This window comes from Pseudochaenichthys georgianus, chromosome 22 (genome assembly GCF_902827115.2).
Source record: "Pseudochaenichthys georgianus chromosome 22, fPseGeo1.2, whole genome shotgun sequence".
NCBI lineage: Eukaryota > Metazoa > Chordata > Actinopteri > Perciformes > Channichthyidae > Pseudochaenichthys > Pseudochaenichthys georgianus.
Window position 1 is genome coordinate 27,073,379 of NC_047524.1, and position 23,980 is coordinate 27,097,358.

Genomic DNA, 23,980 nt, shown 5'->3' on the forward strand with positions numbered 1-23,980 from the left:
GATGTTCTGAGACAGAACACAACAGAGCTGGGAGATCTTCGGACAAAGGCACTGGACACACAGTTCAACGAGGAGTCCTTTGAGAAGAACGAAGAGAAGACAAAGTTTTACACCGGGCTCCCCAACTTCTTAGTTTTACTTCAGGTTTTTCAACTGTGCGAACCCTACATCACCTGTGGCCCTATGTCTGTGCTCTCCAAATTTGAACAGTTCATTTTAGTTTTGCTGAGGCTGAGACTAAATCTCCCTCTGAAAGATTTGGCTTTCAGGTTCAACATCTCCACTGCTTCTAGAATTTGGCATAAGTTAATTGACATACTTCATGAGAGTACAGCATTTATAATTGAGTGGCCAGAGCGACATGTACTTCAAGCTACAATGCCAATGGGATTCAGACAGGCATTTGGATGTAGAGTTGCTGTGATTGTTGACTGTTTTGAAGTTTTTATTGAGAGGCCCTCTAATTTACTAGCTAGAGCACAAACATGGTCCAACTACAAGCATCACCATACTGTTAAATTTCTGATTGGTGTTGCTCCACAAGGCTATGTCACTTACATATCTTGTGCCTGGGGAGGAAGAGTTAGTGATAAACAGATCACAATACAGAGTGGGCTCCTAAAAAACCTGTTACCTGGAGATATTGTCCTAGCAGACCGTGGGTTCGATATTGGCGATAGTGTGGGATTTTACTGTGCTTCACTAAAGATGCCTGCATTCACCAGGGGGAAAAGTCAGCTGTCAGCATACGAGGTGGAAGAGACAAGAAAAATAGCTAATGTGCATATTCATGTCGAAAGAGTCATAGGATTAGTCAGAAGAAAATATCAGATTCTGCAAAGCAGGGCTATGCCCATAGAGCACATGCTAACAAAACCAGGTGAGGCACTAGCATTAATTGACAAGATTGGGGTTATTTGCTGTGCCTTGTCTAATCTGTCAGTGTCTGTCGTCCCATTGGAGTAAAGTCATGGAGCTGTAGTCTTGTAAATAAGAAACCATGTGTTATTCAGTAAACATCTTTTTGTGTTCAAACAATTTGTGTTCAAGTCTTTTCAGTAAACATCTTTTTGCGTGATGTAAATTGTGTAGCCCTACTCAATATACAACTTTCATCTACATTCAGGCTTAATTCATTCAACAATATTCTAGAGATGACAATTGGTCTGGTGACGCTCCCATGTATGGCCATTGAGGGTTATTGTAAATGTAAATAAGAAACCATGTATTATTCAGTCTTCTTAGTATCATTTAATATTTTCAGTAAACATATTTTTTACAATAGCAATCTATCAGACAGCCCTACTTCCTCTAGTGAGTGTGGTCAGTGCAAATAATAATACAACAAGGAGAGAACCACAACTTCCGGGACCAGGACAGACCACAGGTGCTGGTAATCACGCCTTCTCTCCCTCCTGATCATCTTGCAACTGAAACTGAAAAATGGAACAGCAGACAGGGAGAGGAGGCTTTTAGTCACCTGATAGTTATGCACCATCATGTTCTTGTGGAAAAAAATGAGCACACCAACTCTTTATGACTTTTACCTTTCCCCTTGTAAGTTTCTGTCCCAGCACTTCAGGGAGAACACATAGTCTGAAGAAACTCTCAACTCTGGGAATGATGTTGTCCCACAGGTCCACATCACGCACAATTCTCTCTACAAAGAGGTCATTTTTAGTCCAGACAACAAAGTCGCAGTAGTCAATGTCAACGACGTGGAGCTGAGCCTGTACTTGATGGAAGTAGGCATGTCTCCTGTCCAGCTTCACAGTTCCCCCATCGTTGACGAGACAGAAGCCCTGTTCTCCAGCACACAGGCGAAGATTGGCCTCCTCTTGTTTGCTGTGTGGGCACTAAAAGTTCAATGAAAAGAAAAGTAATATATTGTACTGTAAATAAGTGTCTGCAGCTCAAAATGTATTGGGAGAGGATCCCCAGACTCAGGATCACATCACAATCCTATACTTACCCGCTTTACTGTAGCACAATACTGAACAAATAACTTACCTTTATCTCACAGATACCAGTTCCATGGCAGGTGCACGTGACACATCCGTCTGGCGACGCTCCCATGTATGGCCATTGAGGGTTCAGCCAAAGCCCGCTGTCTTTACAGCTGAAACCCTGGTGGTGCAGACTTTGTACTCCTTCATACTGCTTTCGGGCAGTTGCCTTGTATTTGCATCCATACCTGTAATGTATACAACAAGGAACAGAAATAGAACATTGTACATTATAAAACAGACAAGTCAAATCAAGCAATCTGATTGGTTCTTAGCCGTGATATAATCAGCGTATACCACGGGTAGAATTAAGTTAAGTTACTTTTCACAACAAGTCGGTATCCCTCCGCGTCTGAGAAAAACTGTACAGTTGCGTTGAAAAGGAAACTGCCTGCAGTTTGCTTTTCAAACTGGAACAAGAAAGCAGCGGAGAAGTAACGGGGCAGAAACCCTCCTTTTTACGCAGCGGTCCAGACGCTTCGCGTCGGGCCGAACCACGCCCCTTAGCTGTGATATAATGAACAAATACCACGGCCTGTCGTGAGCTATTGCTTAATTATACCATGGTCTGGGTGAATACTCCATTCTGATTGGCTCCCTAATCCCTAATAAATACCTTGTTGCAGCTGTAGAGAACTTGTGTGCCTCTGGGTAGCATATGGACTTGATCAAGGACTTTGATGGCTGTGCAAGACTCGTCTGTAGAACCTGCTTCAGTCTTGAGGCTGTGATCCTTCCTGCTCTTTGGCTAAACCATATTGGTGATAAGCTCTGGTTTCTGGTCTCCTCCTCTACTGCCTGGACCTGTGGCTGTGTCAGTTCTTCCTGTCTGAAGTCCTGGCATGCATTCTGCAACTCTGTTGGGGATAGCTGTAGCATCTCTGGTGTCCTATACTGAGGTAGTGGTTTAGGTAGCTTGCTCACAGATTTAGGGACAAATTCTTTGTAATATGGTTCCCTGGACATCAGTGCAGCACTTCTTGGGGAATTTCTGCTCAAAGTCTTGAAAAACTGCATATACCTCTCTGATCCTCGCTCCAATTTTGAACCCTGGACTGTGGGACGCTGAAATGTGTGCTTCTCACCTGTCCGTCCAGCAATGGCATCATCCAGTTTTTGCTTTTTGGATTTTGCGGATGAAAAGTCTATCATCGCAACTGGAGCAGCAGGAATCTGCACATGTGAGAGACAGACCAACATGTATGTGAACATACATGTAGGTGCAGTGTAACAATGAGACAGGCAAGGACGGCATGAACAGCTGACTGACCACTGGGGTCTGAATACCTTTTTGACATGTGATGGCATTAGCCACTTGCACTTCTCAGTGGTGCAGGATGCAGTCTCTCTCATCTTCACACCTGCTTCGATAGCAAACAGAACTGCTCCAACATGTGAGCAGGATTCTGACAAACTATATAGACAGAGACATACTAGAATAACTAGATTGATCGTAAAAGCTAGTAATGGTATAACATGAATATTATAGCAGGCATTATTTTGTCTGAGCTTAAGTGTTGTCAAATATGCTTTGGGTTGGGATATTTATTTTATGACTTACCCAGCCATACAGTTACAGTGTGCTGTAACAACCTCTCCATCTTCTTTAGCTACAATCCACATTTTTAATGGTGTTTCTCTAGACCTCTGGGAATGGTTGACCTACAAAATTGAAGCTCCAGTTAACAACTTGCTAGTTAGTAACATACATTTAACAACATCAAGCCATAGCTAGCTAGTCTAGTTCTGTTACGTCCCCAGCTCGTTTCGGGGTAAAAGGGAAGCAACACAAAACCAGATGGTCTTGGTAAAGAGGTTGTTTTTAATATTAACCTCAACATAGAGTGATATAAACAACGTGCAGGCTGTTCAAAGGCTCTGAGCTGTCTATACACAACAGTACACAAAAACGAAGGCCACAGAATATCACAGTCACGAATCAGGACACTTAAGACAGAAGTGGTGAGACGTTTCGCACAAGTGCAACGCCGTCACCAAAGCACAATATATCCTAAGCTAAACACATACACTCACATCAATATCCTAAGTACACACACACACCATAAGCACCCGAGTTAACCTCTGTTAACAATATCATAAGGACACACACATAAGCACCAATAACACACAAACATTCTGAGGTATGGTAGCATGGCGTCCTAGCACAGATCCAGCGCCCCAAATGTCAACAACGTGGCAGCTTAAGTAGTGTCATCAAGAGGCCTCGGGACCTCTGGTAGGAACGAAACAACGTCGCCGACGCAGTAACCATAGTACCTACATGTAATCATAACACACATACATATATATATATATACACAGAACACTCACAGGCCAGTTAATGCTGAAGGCAAGGCGACAGCCGTAACCCTGCCTTACACGAGTCCATGTAGCTAAAGTTAGCTAGCTAGATGTCTCCTAATAATGCTACTTAGAGGTAAGAAGCAGGGTTTCCGTTAGCCGGTAATTACCGGTTTTTAGCTGGTAAAATTTATAAAAAACCGGTAAATTCAAAACCTGACGGTCAAAATGTCTGGTAATAATTAGGGAGGCTCCGATCGATCGGCCGCCGGTCATTATCGGCCGATATTCACTCTTAATAGTTTGATCGGTGCTCTCTATAAAGGCCGATCAGGAGAGCTGGATCTGATCGATATGGACATGAACGCGAGTGAAGTTTAACCGGAGCGAGAGAGAGATCAGATCAGCTGCTGAGTCTGACCGAGACACGCAGCTCTGCAGGATTACCTGAAGCTCCGCCCTCTGTTTAGCGAGCTGCATGAGAAACTGACGGGCTGTCAGGAGAGAGAGGGAGGGAGAGGATCCGTTTCTCCCGTGTTATTATTCAAAGTTGATGTAAACTTCTGAATAATGTACGTTATCTACTACAAGTAGTTTGTTTGAATGTAATAATTATGTTGTTTGTTGTTTGTGGAATCATTTATTGAAAAATGAATCTGAATTTTTTGATCTGTTACGATTATAAACTGAAGCAATATAAAAATGAGCCCCGTGAACTGAGTTTTAAACTGAAGCATATCTGCTCATAGTCCGGTGATTACCTGCTAACGGAAACTCTGCTACACAACTATTATTATTATTATTGAAATATGACCGGTAAGTTTCAAATTAGTCCGGTAAAATAAATTCGGCCCGGACATTTGACCGGCGAGGAAAAATCCTAGCGGAAACCCTGGTAAGAAGGTATAGGTAGTTAACACTCACCCGGGCAAAAACAAGGCGACAATTGTTTAATGCCTTTTTGGTGCCGAGGTCATTCACCCATCCACACACAAAGTAGTTAAAAGCTTCCAGGCTTTTATATGCTTTCATTTGGCTAGCCGTGTAGTAGGAGGTATGAAGGACGAGGTAGCTGGTGATATCCATCGCCTCGATAGCGGGCAAATCTGATAAATCACGAGAAAAGTCGCTCTTTTTCAGCTGATACGGATCGTATCCGATGTGTACTGTGATTTTTTCACGATATCTGCGGCGTGCAGGTTCATTTAATTGTTTGACATAGTCGGTGTCCTCCATGATTCCTGCGTTGATGAATGATTGCGTTTTCACTTCCTGACCTCCACTTGAATTTCGCGCGTCGTAGAAGTCACGTGACTGAAACCAAGCTATTAGCAGACGATTTTGTGTTGACACATAAGGGCAGTTTTACTGAGAAGTATTCTAGGGGTGATTGGAAACGTGGAGAAGACGATGGCTATGCCCGCGGTGGTGCAAAGTTTTCACCAGGCTCCTCCCGTAGATTTGTAGGTACAGGGCGACCCGAGGGGGCCAAAGTGGACCTATGTCATTATTGCAGAGGAGAGGGTCATTGGAAGGAGCAGTGTCCGTTGCTGGAAACTAAGGGGAAGCCTCGTTTGGCACCACATGCTCTAGCCATGTGTTGTTCTGCCGTGTTGAAAAAAACCCCGTTGGGTGTAGGCTCGGGCATGGTGCCTGATAGGAAGCCGATTTGTGCTGACTCGGATGCGGGTTCTGGTTTTGAGCCGTTCATCACTGAAGCTGTTGTATCAGTAGTCGGTAGTGACAAATATGTGCCAATTGAGGTGTTGTGTGATACAGCGGCTAGATACTCATTCATTGTTGAGTCAGTGTTGCCTTTTTCGTCAAAAACAGAAACGGGGGATTTTGTGCTGATGAGGGGCATGGAGATGGGCTTGATTCCTGTGCGACGTCATACAGTAGTGCTGGATTGTGAGCTGGTACGTGGAGTTGTGTCTATCGCCGTGCGTCCCGCGTTGCCACTTGATGGGATACGTATGATTTTGGGCAACGATCTCGCTGGTAGTGCTGTGTGGGCTGGTGTGCCTGTGGTGGTTTCCAGGCCGGTGGCATCTGGGGAGTCAGATGAGAGTGGTTTGCAATTTCCAAGTGTGTCTCCAGTTTATAATATTGCACGCGTGCAGAGCCATAGGATGTCTACTGACCTACCTGTTTCAGAGTCTGGAAAAAGTGGTCCAGCAAGGTCCTTTGACTTTGAGATCGAGACAAAGAAGAAGGAGAAGACAGTCAAAGTGGAGAAGAAAGAGAGGAAACCCCACAAAGCGAAGGAGAGGAGGCCGAAGAAGAGAAGGCCGAAGGAGGCCGATGAGCGCCTACATGCTGTGGCTCAACGCCAGCCAACCCAAGGAGGAGTGGGACATAAAGGCAATGGAGGCGAAGAAGCAATACGAAGTCGCAAGGCTGGAGTTAAGAAGAAGGATGTTGGGTTGTCGTGGACCCCTTTGGGGCCCCGTCTTAAGGGGGGGGGGGGCTGTGATGCCCCTGTGGGTCCATCAGTAGAGAGGGTGTGGCTGTTCTGTCTGTGCTGCATTGGCTGCATTGATTGCACTGATTGCAGTAACTCAGGGCACCTGGGTCTGGTGCTCTGCAGCTATTTTAAAGCCTCTCTGCTCCTGTCTGAGCTCTCTGCTTTTCCCTGCAGGCACTCCGATTTTGTTGAGTATACTATGAGTTTCTTCAGTTGCTTTACTTTGTGCACTTCAACACTCTCACACACATACATGTCCATACAGTCCTCACCCTGCATTTACATTACTGATACCACTGACATCCACACCTCATACTTTACTGGTTTTGACTTAATTTGATTTGTTTGTCCTAAATAAACATATTTTGTTAACCGTCAACATGGTGTGTCTCCTTTTTGTTGTGGCCTTTTGAGCCGGATCATAACAATGCACATATAACAACATCTGAGTTATTTAATATCTAAGATTAGATATAGAGACTTGTAATGGATGACTGTTTATTCTTGCAACTAAAACACTCGAAACCATAAGCTCTGGCTTCAAGTCTTACTGTAGAGATATCCAGAAATTATACCATTATTGGCTTCAGGGGTCACAACAACATTCAAAATGCATTATTGATATGGATGCTGTAAATAACTAAATGTTTCCAAGAAAAATTCACACATTGAGGCAGCAATCTCGGTAGATCATTTCAAATGAATTGACGAAATATACTATTAGAGGAGAAGGTTGTAAAATGTAACAATTGAAAAATGTAAAGCAAAGGTATAAAACACAAGTAGAACAGTTTAACAAGCTAACTGAACAACTGAACCTAATTTCTAGTGAATTTCATTTCAAAAGAGCTTTTAAATTCTGCTGAATCTGTGTGAAAATACAGTAGATGCAAATGTTCCTATTAAACATAATATGCAGGTCAGCTTTTTCAAGGTGCATTAATCTTTGAGAGCTCGGCCTTCAGTGATGGGCCCTTGTGGACTGAGTCTCTATTACTAAGAAATACCTTGGGTTGGTGTTTTTGTATACACTAAATGATTCAACTAAATATACATTACATTTCTCATTCCATGCAATAGCAGCATGTGTGTTAAACTCCATTAACATTCCGCACACATTGAATGTATGCGAGCTATGTGAGAATAAACTCATTGGTAATCAAAAGCTGCCCTTGACAACTTTGAAAGAGTTTCAATGCTTTTAACTGTCAGTTTTGACAGTTATTCCCAGGGATGCAAACTCATCAGGTATGAAAAAGGTGACAAGGATCAGAGCCCCCCACCCCACGGAATATCGGCTTTAAAATGAGGAATAACAGAGGATTTTAGCAGTCGGAACAACTAAAGCAGCAGTGTTAATAATAACAGAAACGCCAAAGAGTCACATCTAATAGAAATATATAAAAGCATTTATTTTAATTTTGTAGCAGTCAGTTTATCATTTTTGCAGCACTGTTGAGCATTTTGAAAATGTATTTTCATGCCTCTGTGCAAGGCTTAGTCTTTCTATCTTTATAGCTTGTGTGTGAGATACTTGTACTTTACTTAAGTGTTTTGCTACTTTGTACTTCTACTCCACTACATATATTTAATACCTTTAGTTACTTTACAGATGTGGATGAATGATGTGAAATATAATCAAGTGTTAAATCAGACTTTAGTTCCACCTGGAGTAAATTCACAAGCTACCCTGCAGTATGCAAAGTCATTCAAACTAGCTGCACCTTTACCAGCTTTGACACTTTAATGATCAATCATTCTAAAACATGTCATATATATTATTCTGAAATGGACCAATCTGCACAATGACTACTGTTACTGTCGCTACTTTAAGTACATTTTGATAATAATACTTTTCTACTTTTGCTTGAGTAACATTTTGATTGCAGGACTTCTCCTGTAACAGAGTATTCCTACACTCTGGTACAATATCTGAGTAATTCTACTTTTACTCAAGAACAATATCTGAGTACTTCTACTTTTAATCAAGTACAAGATATATACTTATACCACCTCTGTTTATAGCCTATGAAAAAAACTATTAGAAAACGAAGACTAAAGCTAACATTAGCAGATAATGAAAATGTATGCTAGCTAGCTAGCTCAACAATTCCTTAAAGGAGACCTATCATGCTATATTTAAATGATATAGTGTATGACCATACCTATATAAGGTATATTTATACATTTTATTTTTCAAAATACCAAACAGATAATTTTTTAGACATGCCTCGTTTCGCTCATTTTCACTTTATTCTAAGCCCGTCTTTGAAAATTCTGAGCAGCAGCTGACCACGCCCCCCTGCAGAAGAGCAGGCATGAGCCGGCGAGAGTCACGTTACCATGCTTGCTGTGATTACGAGTGTCGAATAAACATGTCATCTCAGAGCAATGCATGTGTTCAAGCATACTATCAATTTGATCCAGAAACTGACCCTGAAGCAGCGGAGGTTTTGGTGGAGGTGCAAAAATCTCGGTTGCAGCAGGACGTTCCTGAATGGTTAGCTGACAAGCTGTTGTCCCTATTTATTTTACTCTGTTACGATGCTTGCTCCTTATTCCGTTCATATTTTGGCTAATTAGCAAGAATGCAATGTGTACAGTTTGTAACGCAAAAACAGCGATATATATATATATATATTTATAAAGGGAGACATTCATATTTTCAGCATATATACAATGGCCTCATTGCGTTTAATAGTTTACAGTCCTTTTCTTCCAACATCGTGCAACAACCGTTGGAAAGTTGAATAACTTAGGATGATAAAAAGTATAACTCCAACAAGTTGTCAGCCATGTGTTTTTAAAAGCTCAGTTATTGACTTCTTTGTGCAAATTGCGCCACGATGGCTTCTGAACGGAGAATGTGTGCTGCATGGAGATACCACAGGTAACATTTTTGACAGCTTTACTAAGTTGTCTGTTTAAATACATTTTTCACATGTCATTCAATATATGTTTATCACAATGTGTCAAGACGGATGCAGTAACTTGAGGACTCTGTAACCTGTATGGTGGACCATCCTGGATTGGAGCCTGTGTGCCTAAATGTGTTCTCCCTACAGAATGCATTGAATATTTACAGAGCTGAACATGGTGGACTACAGTTGAGACAAATAGACAGAGCAGTGAGTGGTTTGTTTGTTTTGACTGAAATTGTAAAACGAATGCTAATATTGTTCATGGAAATAAATACTGGTGTATATGGCTTTATGCAATCTTTCATTCTGTCATTGTACATGTACTATTATATTATATACTACACAGCAATGGCATAACACACCCATGTGTACGACAAAAAGGTCCACACACACAACCTTATGCTTTTGAAATCAGAATATTCTTTACCCATCCAAACATGAATAATCACGACACATTTTGATATCAACTTGGAACTTTATTGTCAAAATCAACGGTTAAAAAAACCCATAAAAAGCTCTCTATTTAGCAAAGCTCTTTGCTTAGCCTTTTCCAATCTGAGTTAGTTTTGAACCGTAACGTGCATGCTGTGTTTCTGACTCAATACAGATGATGTGTTGGAGAGGGGCTGCGCTCAGTAGACTGACTGTAATGAGTGCTAGCCACTAATTAGCCTGTTGCTAGAGGTAAGGCCTTGTCAACAATAACAGACCGACGGGGCTTTAGCTCAGTTTTACTCGTGGTGTCCCCCCCCCCCCTCGCATACATACACAGTGTTGTATCCTAACACACCCCCATTTATATTCATGTGCGCAAACAAGTAAACACACAAAAGCTTTTACATATAACGCTGCAAAACACGGCATGTCTCATTAGCGTAGCGTAGCGTAGCTTAGCTTACAGATCGATGATATCTGATCGTTCTTACAGACTACAATCACAAAAGCGTTTACATATAACGCTGGAAAAAACGGCACTTGCCTACAGAAGATTACGTTTGTTATTATAACTTACTCAATATGATTGTAGAGGATACAAAATACTAATAAATAGGAGAATAAATACTTGTGTTATCGCCTAGGGCGTGGCTTTACAGCCTTCACACAGATCGCCATTACGGCAGTATGTCTGAACATGTTAGCAAATGCCTGATAATTCAAATGACAAAGCAAAGACTGCGGAGCGTACAAAATAAAATGCTACAAAAATATATAAACACCTAACCGATTACTATTTGGGTTTGAGGCGACATTGATGCGGCGAAGCTACATGCTACATGCTAGAGATAGCTTTATCAGGAAAAACACCGCTAAAAAAAACTTACAGCTTCAAAATTGGATGTGTCCTCACTGGCCTGGTCCCGGATGGTTGGTATTGATCCCGGGTTTAGCATTAGTTTGGAGGCATATCCGTGTTGGACTTGAGAGAAGTTAATAAACATGTCCGTGGTAAAATGTTTGGAACACACAAACAGAAATCTTCCGTGGTCTTCTGGCACATGTCCCTTGTAAATGAAGTCTAGCCACAGATTCATTTCTTTTTCCACTGATGGCATTGCATGCAGTCCCCTGTCCCGAGTCTTGCAGCCAACAACAGCACAACGTTTAACTGGCTTAGACATCCTGGCAAGAGCAGGCAAAAACACAGATGTGACTGGGGTGTTGATTATTTAGACTGCCGATAGCCTATATGCGAATGAGAGGTTTGGCAATGCACGTGGCCGTGGCTCATTCCCCTGATAGGTGGAGAGTTGACCAATAAGCGGAGCACTTCTTTGTGACGTAGAAAAGTATTGGAATGTGGATCCGTTTTTTTCAGATCCGTTGCAGCCCCTTTTTTAGAGATTTGGCGAAGGAGGAAAATAGAGAGGGTTGTGTTTTCTGACACTTGGTGAGTTCCCTGGAACACCGGGGACACATATTCATGTATAAAAGACGTACAAAGGTGCATTTTGCATGATAGGTCCCCTTTAAATAATATTGCGACAGAAAAACAGCTCACGCTTCATTCTAATATATTAAAACATAACACTATGCGCGTCAGGATGACACATAACAACTGTGTCGCAGATTACTTCCCCCCCCATATCCCAATAATATTTTTATTGCAGATCTACACGAATCACGCAAACGACCTATTTTGGATTAAAAACGGCGAATTTTGCCCAAAGGTGACAAGTTTGCATCCCTGTATTCCCATAATAGTAAGGGCATTTTATCAGATATTTGACCGATCTGCAAACTAAATCCTTACCAATCAATTTCTTCACTAATGTCTTTGTAAAGGTGTGTAGTAAGATGTATTCAAAAGTTGAAGTTCAAATCCTGTATGTTTTTTCGTAACAACTGCTCAAAGTTGAGGTACCGAATACCGATTTTCGAAAAATCTAAAATGTTTAGTTTGGCCTTGGGTAACTTGTGAGAGGTCAAACTAGGGGTTTTTCATGATTCTGAGTTGATTGCAATTATTTATTTTTCACTAAAATCATTCCTTTGTGGAAAAACGGCCACGCCTGGCCCATTAGGTTACAGTGGTGTATTGTCTCTGACAGGTTATTTTGTGTTTAACGTTACTGTGAAGCAGATCTTCTATTTTCCTTTGCAATAATATCTATTACAATGTTAATCATCTACGGTACATGAGATTGTCTTTGATGTCACAAAATAATGATATTATGACTGAATAATACAATGTTTATTCTACTTTGTAGGACATATTAGTCTAGCAGTATGGATGAAGACTCGACTCCACCTTTGCTAAATTGTTTAATCTGTGAAAGCCCGGAGACACCAGCTCAGAGGCTGATACAGCCAACTCCTAAAGGCTACCCTACTTTTTTAGAACAAGCACAAGTAGTTGAAAATGCTAAGATTTTGGAGCGTTTGAAGGAGGCTCAGAACATAGGAAGACTCAGGTACCACAAAAAGTGTAAAGATGATTTCTGATTTTTGAAGTCACCAAGAACTCAGGCCAAACATTAAAGGCAGAGAAAGAGGCAGCTAAGAAGAAGAGAAGACGCACTTGCTCTGACTTCAGTGCAGCTTCTGCATGCAGTTCTACAAGTTCACGGTCCGTTCAGCTTCTGTACAATAATGTATGCATTCTTTGCAACCAACCTGCACAGATCTACACAACTCGTCCAGAGGAAGCTAGAAAGAGATACAGAGTGCCAGATCATTTGACTGCAGATAGACTGAAGGCAAGCTTGCGGAAGACAGCACAGAGTCGCGGGGATGACTGGGGCACTGAAGTTGTTGGACGTCTGGAAGGGATCAACGACCTTGTGGCAGAAGAAACCCTGTACCATTTGCGCTGCAAAACTCTTTTTGAGACAGGTGGCCATTACTCCAAGACTGAAGATAGAGGACAAAGGAAGAGAGGACACAAGAAAATTGATGAGGAACGAGAGGCTGTTTTTGTTGAATTCTGTGATTGGTTAGACTCAGAACTCGAGCATGGGGTGATGACTCTTGACCAAGTCCACGAAAAGCTACAGCAGTTTGATCCGTCACCAGATAAGAGCCTCTCTTATTCAACGTATTGGCTAAAGAAGAAACTCCAAGATAAATTCCATGACACCTTGTATTTCACATCACAGGAGAGAAGGGCAGATGTGCTCTGCCTCAAAGATGACACAGACAACATTCTGCGAGAGCATCATGCTAATCTTGAGCATGGAGATGGGAAGACTCAGATCATAAAGACTGCACTAAAGTTCGTATGCAACGACATCGCCATAGTCGATCTAGACCCAAAGTCATACCCCACAGCACACAGTATGACTGCACTGTAAAACTTAATAAGTTGTGGTAACTTAGAAAAAGTATGCAAACTCGTTGCCTCACAATAAGTAAGTTAACTTAACTTAGAATGGTGAGTATGAACAACTTGTGTATTCTAAGTGTGCTTCAATTAATTTTGAGAAGTACAGCTGACACAAACCTTTTACGTTATGTCAACTTATGTAAACTAAGTTATGTCAACTTAAAAGGCATGCTTTGCATTGACCTATTTTTTTTTATTTGTGTGAACTCAATGAATAAATTAACCCCTACTTAAACAAACTAATTCCTGCTAACTAAGATAATTGTACTACAACAAATCTCTAAACACGTTGTGTAAACTCAAACAATCTCCAAAAATAATGCATTAAAAACACAAATTGATTCAATTGCAATATAACATTTATTTTCAAGTGCCAACAAACAGTGCTTTTTAAGTACTCAAAACCCATATCTTAATAAAAACAGCAGTGCACAACACACCAATTGTAAAAATATATAATGACCACTATGAAGAAGAGTACATTGTACTTTGCTCTCAACAATTGACAGTTATAACAGTTTCCCCAGAGTAACAAACTTTTGTCATAACATTTAACGGTGCAACTTTTTTAAGTGCCAAGTTCTATCTGATAGCTGAGGACTATCTTGACTAAGGGCTTTTCTCAAAGTTAATAGTTTGGTGAGAGAGCTTTGGTTACCAGTCCAAGCATCACTGTTTGAACGAACCTCAGAGTATTTGCCATGCATTTTGGGTGATCTAAATGCAAAGCATATATCAGGCCAAATAACAGGCCTGTGGAAAGTTTTTGATCTCTTCCATGACAATACCTCCCTCAAGCACAATGTCAGTGGAGATGGGCTCGAGTTGCATTGTGCTCGGACCCTCCTGAGGACTGTCTTCGCTGAGAACAGCACACCAACAGTGACGGATGATAGGGCCTCATCTCTCGTTGTATCCTGCAAAGAAAAACACGTTATTTAGACTATCATCGCTACCTATTAGACTCGGTCTTCCGATGAAAGCATTCATGTTGCATTTGCATTAAAGTCTGTACACACTGCGTTGTAACATTATATCCAAAAAGGTTCTGTACATGTGGTGTGAGGAAACTAATGCTATGGATGCAAATACAGCTAGGAACGTACATTTATTTTACACCTCTAATCTAGACTCCTGGTCATGGAATTTAGTGTACAGTATTTTGAAGACACCAAATTAAATCTTTTGGTTGCAAGTTTGTGTAAATAGGGGATATGACTTTTCAATAAATGCAAACCAAACAGTTTTTTTGTGTTCAAGTACTTACAAAGCATGTCTTGAAGAAATCCTTGGAGTCGTCGCCAAGAACAATCGGAATGCCTTTGAGGACAACAGAGCGCTGTTCAGTCGCGTCCGGTGTCTAATGATAGAGATAAAGAAGATAAAGGTTAAATGACAAACTCACAAGATGAAACATTTTGGCCTTTCCATCTTTTTGCGGGGTTGTTTTAATTATTTTAGAAGGCTTTTGAAGTAGTACCATATCGTCATCAATGTATCTGACAAAAGGTTGCTACGTTATATTACTTACCGACCAGTTGATGCTCTGCAGTTTCTGTCCCACCGATCCTTTTTTTGACTTGAACAGTTGGACGTGGGGTGTGCTGGTCCAGAGCCTCAAAGAAGTCTGCCTCGAGGTTCCGACTGGTAATCCGATTAAATTTGGCAAATACCTGAAAAAGTAGAGAAGGGGGTGGGGTAGGAGATGGAAAATCAGCACATTAGGAAGACATTAGTTTAAATCATAACAATTGTGCAAGCAGGCAACCACTATGGCTTAGATAGAAAGGCAGGGTACACGTCTAGCCCACAACAATATAATAATGTATGCTGAGATTTCAGGCCTCTATAATTAATATAATTGTTTTGATTTATTGCTGCAATGTTTTGTTTACTAATTGATTAGTCAATCAAAAAATTAAAACAATAATATTTGCCAAATGTTATGATAATGAAAAATGACCAGAACTTACAGGTCCACTCCATCGAAGGTTTTCGATCTGCTTGGCAAATCTGAAAATCAAGAACGACAAACCAATAAAAACAATCAAACATCACGTATACAGCAATTTAGAAACTACAGTGTTGTATTTACCTGATTTAGAATGCAAAACTTGTATTATGAAATAAGTGAAAGTGAGAAGAGGACTAAATTGCATCCATGCTATTGTTGTGATCAAATTCTAGTGATGTTAAAGGGCCCATGTCATGGCCATTTCCACAGATCATAATTCCATTGTTGAGGTATACTAAAATAGATTTATATTGTGCAATGTTCCAAAATCACATTGGTTTCTCATACAGCATCTCTGTATACTACGTGTATTCACTGAATTTCACTCTGTCCTAAACGCCTTGTTGGAGCTCCCCCCCCTCCCTGTGAGCCCAGTGTGCTCTGATTGGTCGGGACGTTGAGAAGCTCCCAGCTGCAGTCTGAGCTGCAGTGTGCGCTCCGTGGCGGTGTGGTTTTCTGATTGGCGATACACATCTAAACACAGCCAAACTCATCCTGAGCACACACAAACACTCACAGCCGAAGTAAAAACAATAAGTGTGGCTTGATATTGAGTAAGAAAAAGGTTGATAAACGCTGTGAGATTCCAACTCGTCTGTCAGCGCTCACAGAGCTCTATGCACGTCAAGGCTCTGGGTGGGGCAACTGGGTGTTCACACGTCATAACGGCCAGGAAGAAAAATTTGGAAAATTAGAAATCTCCAACGAGGCGTTTTGGGGAGGTATTTTCTGTGTTAGAGCTTTACTCGCTACAGGGTGTACTTTAAGGGTTTGTGACTCTGCAGACAGTTTACATGCAGAAAAACCTTCATAACACAAGGGGACGGGTAAGAACCGGAAAAGCATGACATGGGCCTTTAACATAAAGCTCTTACGCAGCTGCTTATAGAACAAATACAAACGATCAGAGAGGAATTGTGTAGTGTGTAAAAATACCTTTTACTGCTGTGATCATGGAATGTGTGGAGTTGCCATCATCTGTTAAAGCCTGAATGGGGAAGAATAAAACATTTGTAAGCAGATATTTCTAACAAAAACAGACATTTAATCGATTATAGCAAAGATTGCAAACATGACCACATCATCACCACATTTTTTTAATATGGCATAGCCTTTAAATCACAAAGACCTGGATATTACAACCATCAAATCCATATTATTCAACTGAGTATGCCAGCCAACATCTTCACTATTATAACAGATTATGGTTACATTGAATGTAAACACTATACTCTTTTTAAATGTAGACTAATATCAGTTAGCTTTTAAACTATGCTAATTTAAATCAAGTTTCACCAAATGCACTTTAAACATATGCAGGAGTGAAACAACCATTTCAGTTGGTATCTCCATATGATTATTGTAAAATAAACTATTAAAAGGTAATAGAATACTATTACTGTGTAATACATGATTCAACTGTCACACATTGTTTGGGATTTTTTGTTTTTGTTTACAATTTCAGGATATATTTGAAAATTGAAATCCATTAATCTGATGCACTTTGAGAGCAACATAAATAGGATATAAATAGTGTGTGCTCATGTAACAATTGTGTGCATATGTAAACAATTAAAATAGAAAGAAACTGATTGTAAAATTATCAACAGTGACTTCAGACGGCAAGAACGTTACATCTACACCTCACGTTGGAACCTGACGACCCCCGCCACTCCCCGTTGCAGCGAATTGTAACGCCCACAGACATAGCCAAAAGAGCGAGTCGCGGTGATGCCCGGTATATGGCCAAGCCAGCTTCGCGGAGCTTTAGGTTGCACCCGCAGTCTCCACCCAGGCACGGCCGCCCGTAGCGGGAGGGTCTCTCCGCCAGCGCCGCAGTGACGGCTTGCAGCACCGCGGAGCTGGCGGAGGGACCCGCAGTCTGCACCCAGGAACGGCCGCCCCTAGTGGGAGAGTCCCTCCTCAAGCTCCCGATCCCGCACCGCAACCCACTTGGAGTATATACTGATTGGCGCTCACACGTTGTGAAGTGTAACTTTATACTTTGTTGTAGGCTAATATATATAAAACTGAACACAGCCACAAGTCATGGCATTAGGCTAAAACACTGACATTAATAATGAAGTTACTCACGTGCTAGTCTTTGTTCAATGCTTTCTAAACAGAACCTCAACTCATACAAAAACGTTTATGCAGATAAATCAAGTCAGCCCTTGTCTATCTCCGTATATTAAATGTTGACACTCTTAAGACTATCTCCTGGGCCAAGCTGCGACACGATTTCGCCACATTATGTCTGCAATAGTTAAGATAGCATTAGCTAATATTAGCTAACGTTAGCTAATGTTATCTTAACTAGCAAGCATATAAACCTTGAGATTAAATACAACAAGACAGCAAAACGGTTGGGATGTTAATATGTACTCACCAAAGCAGTGTGCAAAGCACAAGATTCACTGTAGTGCGACAATGACCATAGCGGCTAGCCATTGAGGAAACGTCCATCTGCTGCAGGGCATGTTCGGAAATGTTCCAGAAAGTTCCAGAACGTAACTTTGAGCGCCAAGTGGTCAAGGAGTGATCTGCGCATGTCATAATGTTCCCCATTTCCACTAACTTAGTTTTTCTAAATTAGCTGACATCAATTACATTGAGTTAGTTAGGTTTTTCGACCCCGCATTACAGCTTAATTATTTAAACTGAGTGTTGTTAACAAGTTAATAAAACATAAGTAAGGCTTACTTATTCATTCTTATTTAACACGATGTTAGGTTTTACAGTGTGACATCCAGAGTCAGCTGGCTCTTGAGAGTCTTCAGATGTTCGTGAGGCCAATAGTGAAGACCGACGAAAGAGTAGCCATTTGGGGGCAGAACTTCATAAAGGCCTGTCGGCCTCGATCAGGAGTTTTGCCATACCAGATGGGGCTTGCCATACAACTTGATCATAGATTTGGGTCAAAATGGATGCTGAACAAGTTACACCAGCTTGGATACACAGAGTCATATTCCGAGACACAAAACTACAAATACTGCTTCCTTAATGACAGGAATGGAGATGGCATCCAAGATACTTCTGATACTCTTTATACCATTGTGGAAGAAACTAATGAGCAGATCGATGATGAGGTTGCGGTTGACTCTGCACTTGAGGATCTATCATTTATGACAGCCAGTGGAAGTGAAACTAGCCATGACAATCGGGTGGTCATGGAGGCCATGGAGGTTGGGGAAACAACCAATGTATTCACTCAGTTTGTCGGAGACAATATAGATTTAAACATTGTCTCTATTCAGGGAAACACTCCTTTCCATTCAATGGGTTGGATCAAAGTCACCTCTCCGGCACCATCTTTGCCAGATCCCCAGACGACAGCAGCTGTCCACAGAGTAACGTTGAAGGCACTTGACAAAGCTAAGATCCTCAGAGGAGCTGAAGTGAAGATTCTTCCATTCACCAACAGAACAAGGACAGGGATAAACACCATCACATTTCTTCCCATTACTGAGCTTGCCTCTTCTGTGACACAAGACCAGCTACTCCTCACTCCGGGTGATACACTCTGGGCAGCAGGGTGGGTGATCAAAGCCCAGGATTCTGAGTTCCCACACTCCAACTGGAATGGCTGGATGAAGAGTATCCATGCAGATGATGTCAAGCAGTGCACACAGATCGACTTCCTCCCAATCATTGAAGGTGACCCTAATGACCTCAACACCATCTTCACCACTCTCAAAGAGTGCACATGGCTCTCTGCAGACAGAGTCACTATAGTGACATTCGATCTTCCGATCTGGCTGAAGGCTGTGGACATCATAAAACAGACAAATCTACCTATCATTCCGAGGTTGGGTGGATTTCACCTGCTGAAGTCCTACCTTGGATCCATTGGAAACATCATGGAGGATTCTGGACTACTGGAGCTGATCCAGCTGATCTATCCAGGGAGTACGACAGCCAACCACATCCTGGATGGAGGATGTTTTGACAAGGCAATCCGTGCTCACCTCCTCATCGATGCAGCCATCTATCAGCACATCATCTTTTCAAAAAAGCCCTCAAAACGCACCTTTTTACTAAGGCTTTCCCCACTAGTTAGTTTAATAGGTTTATTTTTCCACTACTTCCCCCCCCCCTACCCGACTTGTAAAGCGACCTTGGGTTTCCTGAAAGGCGCTATACAAATATTATATATTATTATTATTATTATTATCATGAAACATGCCTTCACCGAGGAGGAACTCGGTGAAATGAGGACTTTCATGGAGAAGGTAGCTGGTGGGAAGATGGGAGCCAGACACACAGATCCAGTAGTGGCACTGTTTGAACAGTGGTTTGAAGAAACCTTCAAAATACTTGCTGAAGGAGGAAGAACGCCTGATCTCTGGGTGCAGTACCACTACATGGTAGATGTGATCAAGGTCTTCATCAGAACTGAGCTGCTTGCAGATCACAACGGCCAGCTGTGCTGTATTGTTAGCAGGATGCTGGACATCTTTGCGGCTGCAGGGCATCATCAATATGCCAAGGGTGCACGGTTGTACTGTCAACTCATGAAGCAACTTGAAACTTTGCCTGCTTACAAGGAGACATTCGAAAGTTTCACTGCCCATGGAAACCATGTCGTCCGTTACTCCAGCCATGATTGGTCCGGCACCTGGTGTGACATCTGTAATCAGCAGACATTGATGAAGTCAGCCAAGTCAGAAGGTGGACTGAGCAGAGGGAGGATGAGACACAGTGATTCTGGTCACAAGTGATGGGTGCTCACTAGTGATGGGTGCTCACTAGTGCTGCGTACCGGTACGCCGAACCGGTACTGGACTTGTAAAAAGTTTCGGTTCAAGTCCGGTTAAAACCGGAACGTCAGGAACCGGTACTTGGACTCGCAAAAAAACTAGCACTTACGTATATTCTGGTGTCTGTGGTTATTTAAACATTCCCTGATCAACGTTATTCAGCGTCAATAAATGAGTGCTAATCCCAGTGTGCTCAGTGTACAACATCACATGTCATTTCACCTTCGATTCACGGTTTGAAAATGGAGCATTTCGCCACATGCTAATGCTAACCGGAAGTGAAGAATTTTCAGAATAAAAGTATTAAGTAAATAGTGTGAACTTCCGGTTTTTTCAGAATAAAACTGATTTAAATTAAATAGTGTATTTAATTCAAAATTAGGCCATATCAACATTGATTTTAATTTCTAACAGTATGTATGTACATCACTATGTATGTAGTATGTACTGTATAATGTACACATGTAGAGTTGTAGAAAATACATGGTGTACAGACAGTACAGTACACTCACAGTGTAGCCTATACTGTATAGTAGAGTAGATGTGTAACAGTGTAATGCGTATAGTCTACTCTACACTCTACCTTTCAGCAAAGTTTTAGGGATTTAGGCTCAGTCAGCTCAGGGACTGTTTGGTTACTTTAGTTTGGTAAATTAAATACATGTTTGAACTTTGTAGTAGTTCACTGTAGTTGCTGTCATAAGTCATTTGTTGACTAAGTGGCAACAAGTGTTATTTTTACATTTGTACTTTGTAGAGAAATGTAGACACAAGTTGGAAGGGAGCACAATAAACCTGACGAGTTTGAATTTGAGTTGATTATGAGTTAATTTTCAATTGATAATTAGCTCACAATAAGTTCACTTTAGTTACTCACACAACTTGACACAAGCCATGGGTTCAGGTCCGGACTTATAAGTCCGGACCTGAACCTGAACTTCTGGACTTGAGTCCGGACCTGAACCTGAATGTGAGTCCAGGTACGCAGCACTAGTGCTCACCCTTAATCACTTCTCCAATGTCAACCAGCGCATGGAGGAAAGTGTCAAGAAACATGCTCCGCTCCACAGAGACCTTGGCAAAACACAGATGAAGAGAGATGCTGAAGAAATTGACCTTGCCCTCCAATGGTTTGAGGAGAACAACCCATTCGACCCCGATCGAGACAAGGAGTTGCTTGTGTCTTTCTCAACAGGATTCAGGAGCACAGGAGATGACCCAGTCAATGCTGAGAGAGCAGCAGAAATAGGGAGAGAGATGCAGATCAAGCTGGATGGACAGTCAGTGACATCGACCATGGAAGTGAAGTCAAAGGTACAAGCCCTGTCGTCACTCAGAAAGATTCCCAAGATCAACGAGAAGAAGATACACCTTGACTCACTCAAGTTGTTCAACCGACTGATAATTTTTGCCCAACAGGATATGACAGTTGAGACAAGCTTGGCGTATGAGCTGACTCCCTTCCCATTGTCCCTCGTCAGCAATAAAGATCAGAAAATGAACAAGGCGAACAAGGCAGGCTTTTCCAAGACTAGCCTGAAGGAGTTAACTGATCCGCTTGACCTCACTAACCAATCCTGCTCCACTCTTGTAGTTGATGGTGAATGGCTTCTCTACATGGTAAAGTGGGAACAAGGTCAGACTTGGCAGGAGATTGTCAACAGTTACTTGAGCTATGTACAGTGTATTGGCCACCGCTCTCAGAAGACCATTGTGGTCTTTGATGGCTACAGCCGATCACCAAAAGATCATGACCACATCCGGCGCACTAAGAAGTCATGCTGTGATCTCCAGATTCAACCGGATATGATACACTGGACACCAAGAGCAAAGTTCCTGGACAACACCAATAACAAGAGTGAGCTAATCCACCTCATCTCTTCAACATTCAGAACACATAACATCATAGTGGAGCAGTGTGACAATGATGCTGACACTTCGATTGTGAGAGAGGCATTGGCCACTGCTACAGATGCCTCTGTTGAGGTTAGTAGCATTTGTGTAGGTAGCCGATTTTGGAAACAAAAGTATTCACTCTTGAGTATTCAAACTTGAATAGTTTTATCTGGTTTTGTATAGTACAACACGCTTTGCATATCTTGTTCTAAAGAGGCAAAAAGAAAACATTTCTCTGACATCATTCTTTTAAACTGTCACAAACCTCGTGTACTATTTCAGACAATAGATTCAGCTCTTAATGCCCCTCAGACTACCTGTGTGGAGACCTCCCCTGCAGTCTGTGAACATTTTCTTCAATTTTTTATTAATAAAGTCACTTCAACTAGGACTCAAATCACTGCTCCATCAAAAGACACCTCTGTCTCTGCCCCCTGCTTTGCTGTTTTTGACCGTTTTGAGCCTATGACTCTGTCCTCTGTGCAGGAGATTGTCTCCAAAATAAAACCCTCTGGTTCTCCAATCGACCCTGTCCCTCCTCGATTTTTTTTAAAGAGGTATTCCCCACTATAGGACCTTTTGTTCTTGACGTTTTTAACAGCAGTCTGCTCACAGGGGTTGTTCCGGGAAATTGGAAACATGCCGTTGTACAACCACTTATTAAGAAACCTAGTCTGGATCCCACAGTTCTTGCAAACTTTAGGCCCATTTCCAAGTTACCTTTTATGTCAAAAATACTAGAGAAGATTGTATACAGTCAACTTCTCGCTTTTCTGGAAGAGCTCAAGGTACTCGAGGTCTTCCAATCTGGTTTTAAAACCTTGCACAGCACGGAATCAGCTCTTTTAAGAGTTTTTAATGATATCCTTTTAGCAACAGACTCAGGTGAATGCATTATCCTTTTACTCCTTGATCTAACGGCCGCTTTTGATACAGTGGACCATGAGATCCTGATAGCTCGTTTGGAGCAGTGGGTGGGCATTAGGGGCAAAGCCCTCGAATGGTTTAGGTCGTATCTGACTGGTAGGACTTTCTGCGTCAGCCTTGGGGACTCTGAGTCCTCGTCTGCTCCTCTCCTTTGTGGGGTTCCACAGGGCTCAGTGTTAGGCCCCCTGTTGTTCTCCCTGTATTTGCTCCCTCTTGGGTCCATTCTTAGGAAGCACGGTATCGCTTTCCATTGTTATGCAGACGATTGCCAAATATATGTGCCACTTAAAAAGAATGACTCATATTCAATTAAACCGCTGTTAAACTGCCTTGAAGACATTAAGTCCTGGATGTCATGCAACTTTTTAAAATTAAATGATGACAAAACCGAAGTGATGGTTTTTGGTGCCCCTCGGACCACTCCTATAGACCTAGGATCCCTGGGCCACTCCACCAGGCCTACCATCACAAATCTTGGGATAAAGATGGACCCTGAACTCAAGCTTGACAGCCAGATCAAGGCAGTTGTTAAAAACAGCTTCTTCCACCTCAGGCAGCTAGCCAAAATAAAGCCTTTTTTAAATAGTGACCTCTTTGAAACTGTAATCCATGCCTTCGTCACCTCCCGCTTGGATTATTGTAATGCACTATATATGGGGATAAGTGCATCCTCCCTTGCTCGCCTCCAGATGGTGCAAAATGCAGCAGCACGGCTACTAACAGGCACACGCAAACACGAGCACATTTCCCCCATTTTATCTTCACTCCACTGGCTGCCCGTTCATTTGAGGATTCATTTTAAAACTCTTTTATTTACTTTTAAAGCCCTGAATGGCCTGGCCCCGCCGTACCTCTCTGAGCTGTT

The 23,980-nt window shown here is 41.9% G+C and overlaps 1 long non-coding RNA gene across 1 annotated transcript; it reads right to left on the reverse strand.

The window, feature by feature from the left end:
- Positions 1-14,047: 14,047 nt before the first annotated feature.
- LOC117468188 (uncharacterized) lies at positions 14,048-18,249 on the reverse strand. Its single transcript, XR_011642479.1, has 6 exons — positions 17,922-18,249; positions 16,469-16,520; positions 15,492-15,531; positions 15,050-15,191; positions 14,786-14,878; positions 14,048-14,435 (listed from the first exon to the last, which is right to left on the reverse strand). It is a non-coding gene; the product is annotated as an uncharacterized lncRNA (long non-coding RNA).
- Positions 18,250-23,980: the final 5,731 nt, after the last annotated feature.